Raw genomic sequence first — 5192 nt, 5'->3', positions numbered from 1 at the left:
AATAGTCACCCTTTGCCTTGATGACAGCTTTGCACATTCTTGGCATTCTCTCAACCAGCTTCACCTGGAATGCTTTTCCAACAGTCTTGAAGGAGTTCCCACATATGCTGAGCACTTATTGGCTGCTTTTCCTTCACTCTGCAGTCCAACTCATCCCAAACCATCTCAATTGGGTTGAGGTCAGGTGATTGTGGAGGCCAGGTCATCTGATGCAGCACTCCATCACTCTCCTTCTTGGTCAAATAGCCCTTACACAGCCTGGAGGTGTGTTGGGTCATTGTCCTGTTGAAAAACAAATGATAGTCCCACTAAGCGCAAACCAGATGGGATGACGTATTGCTGCAGAAAGCTGTGGTAGACATGCTGGTTAAATGTGCCTTGAATTCGAAATAAATCACAGACAGTGTCACCAATAAAGCACCCCCACAACATCACACCTCCTCCATGCTTCACGGTGGGAACCACACATGTGGAGATCATCCGTTCACCAAAAATCTCAAATTTGGACTCATCAGACCTAAGGACATATTTCCACCAGTCTAATGTCCATTGCTCGTGTTTCTTGGCCCAAGCAAGTCTCTTATTATTATTGGTGTCCTTTAGTAGGGGTTTCTTTGCAGCAATTCGACCATGAAGGCCTGATTCACGCAGTCTCCTCTGAACAGTTGATGTTTAGATGTGTCTGTTACTTCAACTCTGTGAAGTATTTATTTTGGCTGCAATTACTGAGACTGGTAACTCCAATGAACATATTCTCTGCAGCAGAGGTAACTCTGGGTCTTCCTTTCCTGTGGCGGTCCTCATGAGAGCCAGTTTCATCATAGCACTTGAAGAAACTTCCAAAGTTCTTGACATTTTCCGTATTGACTGACCTTCATGTCTTAAAGTAATGATGGACTGTCATTTCTCTTATTTGAGCGGTTCTTGCCATAATATGGAATTGGTATTTTACCAAATAGGGCTGTCGTCTGTATACCACCCCTAGCTTGTCATAACACAGCTGATTAGCTCAAACATATTAAGAAGGAAATAAATTCCACAAATACATTTTTAACAAGGCACACCTGTTAATTGAAATGCATTCCAGGTGACTACCTCATGAAGCTGGTTGAGAGAATGCCAATAGCCACATACTTCTCTTTATACGCACTTCACTACCAGACTCAATTCATAGTCTATAGTGAAAGATATGCAAAGGTTGTAAGAACTTTAAGAGGATTTGTCTGAACTAATCAGGATGTGACATGTCAAATAGGTGGCCTGTTCAAAACCATAATGTTTCTGGCAAGCAAATGAGCTCTCAACATTATTGCAAAGTAGAAAATCTGATTTTAAAAACAAGCACGCATGATTACCTTATCACATGGGAGGACTCATCTTGGCCTTCCAGTACACAACACACACGTTTTCCCCTACCAAGGAAGATCAATAATTAGTATTTGAGAAGCACATCAAACCCAATACACAAGGGGAAAAGCCGACAGATAGAACCCCATGACTGGCTCATTATTCAGGTATGCTATCCATGCACAATCACACAGCCTAGCCTATGGCTATGATGCTGCCCTCAGCATAAGCAGATGAGGACACCCCTCATGTTTGGGTACAAGGAAAAATATAACTTTTATTGCTGATCATTGAACTTGTTATAATTATATTGCATATGATCCAGGACATTTACACAGTGATGACACCATTAATGAACAATGGACCATGTTGGGAGTTCCATAGGGCAGCGCACAATTGGCCCAGCGTCGTCCGGGTTTGGCCGGGGTAGGCCGTCATTGTAAATAAGAATTTGTTCTTAACTGACTTGCCTAGTTAAATAAAGGTTCAATAAAAAAAATTTAAAAAATTGAGGTGTCATATGTACTGGGACTATCAGGCTTGCATATGTCATCTTCTTTTTGCTTTAGTCGTCTTTCTTTTTTCTTCATTACCCTACTTTACTCATCAAGTCTGTTCACTTAATTGTAAAGGTCTGAATTGGTTACTTAATTAGTTTTAATTTATTATTATACTGAAAAAAAATATAAACGCAAGATGTAAAGTGTTGCTCCCATGTTTCATGGCTGAAATAAAAAAATCCTAGAAATTTTCCATAAGCACAAAAAGCTTATGTCTCTAAAATGGTGTGCACACATTTGTTAACATCACTGTTAGTGTTTCTCCTTTGCCAAGATAATCCATCCAACTGACAGCTGTGGAATAGGTGCACCTTGCGCTGGGGACAATAAAAGGCCACTCTAAAATGTGCAGTTTTGTCCCACAACACAATGTTACAGATGTCTCAAGTTTTGAGGGAGCGTGCAATTGGCATACTGCCTGCAAGAATGTCCCCCAGAGCTGTTGCCAGAGAATTGTATGTTAATTTCTCTACCATAAGCTGCCTCCAACGTCGTTTTAGAGAATTTGGCAATACGTCCAACCGGCCTCACAACCGCAGACCACATGTAATCACACCAGCCCAAATCGAATAAGACCAACTACAATCCACAGGCAACCAAGGCTCTCCAACATATAGTCTCTGATTACAACCTCAATGATGCCTCGTGAGATAACCCTAAAGAAAAAAAAGAGTACACTTTCTATTCAAATAGGCACAAAACGTTCTCCCAAATCGATTTTGTACTATTATGTACTCCTTTATTTTCTTTGATCAAGAAAATAGATTTTCTGATCATCATGCTTATTACTGCCAGATACACATTCAGAATCTCCTAAAAGAGACAAAAGATGGCTCTTTAATGTTTCCGTACTACAAAAAAACTCAGTCGATAATCCTAGAATTTAAATGGGACACCATCAGGTTTTATTGAAAAAAAATGCAACTGCATTTGCATCTGGGCTGAATAAATCACAATTAAAATAAAATAAAATAGTACTTGTCACATGCGCCAAAAAGAACAGGTGTATACCTTAACGTGAAATGCTTACTTAAAAATGCTTACTTGTCAATGTAAATAGTCCGGGTGACCATTTGATAAATTGTTCAGCAATCTTATGGCTTGGGTGTAGAAGCTGTTAAGGAGCCTTTTGGATCTACACTTGCCGCTCAGGTACTGATGTTATTTTAATGGACAATTGTCTTTGTTTTTCTTTCAAAAACAAGGACATTTCTAAGTAACCCCAAACTTTTGAACGGTAGTGTACAGTGCCTTGCAAAATTATTAATCCCACTTGGTGTTTTTCCTAATTTAAATAGATTTTTATTTGGATTTCATGTAATGAACATACACAAAATAAGCCAAATTGGTGAAGTGTAATGAAAAAAAGAACTTGTTTAAAAAATTCTAAAAAATTAAAAACGGAAAAGGGGTGCGTGCATACATACACCGTAGCCAAATATTTAAACTCAGTTTTTCACAATTCCTGACATTTAATCCTAGTAAAAATTCCCTGTCTTTGGTCAGTTAGAATCAGCACTTTATTTTAAGAATGTGAAATGTCAGAATAATAGTAGAGAGAATTATTTATTTCAGCTTTTATTTCTTTCATCACATTCCCAGTGGGTCAGAAGTTTACATACACTCAATTACTATTTGTTTAACTTGGGTCAAACGTTTCGGGTAGCCTTCCACAAGCTTCCCACAATAAGTTGGGTGAATTTTGGCCCGTTCCTCCTTACAGAGTTGGTGTAACTGAGTCAGGTTTGTAGACCTCCTTGCTCGCACACGCTTTTTCAGGTCTGCTCACAAATTTTCTATAAGATTGAGGTCAGGGCTTTGTGATGGCCACTCCAATACCTTGACTTTGTTGTCCTTAAGCCATTTTGCCACAACTTTGAAGAATGCTTGGGGTCATTGTCCATTTGGAAGACCCATTTGTGACCAAGCTTTAACTTCCTGACTGATTTCTTGAGATGTTGCTTCAATACATACACATCATTTTCCTACCTCAAGATGCCATTTATTTTGTGAAGTGCACCAGTCCCTCCTGCAGCAAAGCACCCCCACAACATGATGCTGCCACCCCCGTGCTTCACAGTTGCTCCATAAGTCGTCCCCTTATTTAAATATGCAACCTGTGTGTTCCAGGTTCTGAACCAAGGGTCTGAATGAAGATGTTCAACTCAATCATATTGTTGCTTATGACTTACAGGTGGCAGAACTCAAGGTTCATAGCCTTTTGGTGGAAACAAAGGAACTCAATGAGTCAGCATTGTGGCATCTTTGTTGATACCGTGCCGAGTATGCGGTGACGAAGATGACATAAAACAGGTATGTAATTGGAGTCCACCTCATAGTAGGTGCATCTACAACGTTTGATCAATAAAAAATAATGAACTTTATTACTTGGTATTTTCCAGAACACTTGCCCTCAACCACCACCTCGGCATTGATGCCCTCACTGACAAAGACATTGAGGTAATTTTCTTCTCTGAAGAATTATGATTGTCTTGATGAGTCTCTCAACTACATTTAGCTTACAATTCACACATGGCTAACAGTACCCTTCCACTTAACTATGCATACTGAGAGCTTTCCGACAACACAGTCAAAAACGACCGGATGAGCAAGTGGCTGGATCCTTCAGGATCGTCCAGGGTGAGACAAAAAGAAGGCTCAGAGTTTGCTCATTCTGCAGTCTCCAAGTGCCAACAGGCCCTCATAAGGAAGATATTCAGGGTCATTCCACAGCTGGACAAGGACTTTGACACATACAGACACTTCCACTTCATCTCTGAAGTGATGTTTTGTAGGTAATGAAATGTGGCATTGGATGTTTTTGTGTGTTATAGGAGTGTATATTTTGCAGTCAATGGACCATCTATGTGCATTCTTATCTTACAGGTCACAGTGCGGATTCTGAATAAGCATGAGCGTTTCAGTCGCTGTTGGGCAAAGCTGTACTTAGTTTTCCTCACTAGGGTTGCAAAGGGTCGAAAACTTTCTGGTAAATTCCTGGGATTTTTCCGAAAATGTTCCATGGGAAGTTAAGCCCTGGAATTTGGGGAATTTTGCTTAAATTCATTAAAAAAGTTAGCTTATGACATTGAACCTTTTTTTGTGTGATACACATAAGGCAATTCTAGGTCTTGTGGCATATTTTGCTTAAACTATCCCCAATTCAATGGAATTTCAATCCTCTGCATGCACAGTACATTCTTCCATCACATGTCCAGCTGATTCTCAAGATCTTGCAAATTATTGAGATGCTATTGAGCCCACACTACTACACTGTTTGAGCCA

This window comes from Salmo trutta, chromosome 15 (genome assembly GCF_901001165.1).
Source record: "Salmo trutta chromosome 15, fSalTru1.1, whole genome shotgun sequence".
Lineage (NCBI taxonomy): Eukaryota > Metazoa > Chordata > Actinopteri > Salmoniformes > Salmonidae > Salmo > Salmo trutta.
The sequence above is the reverse complement of the archived record's forward strand: the minus strand, read 5'-3'. Positions refer to the sequence as shown.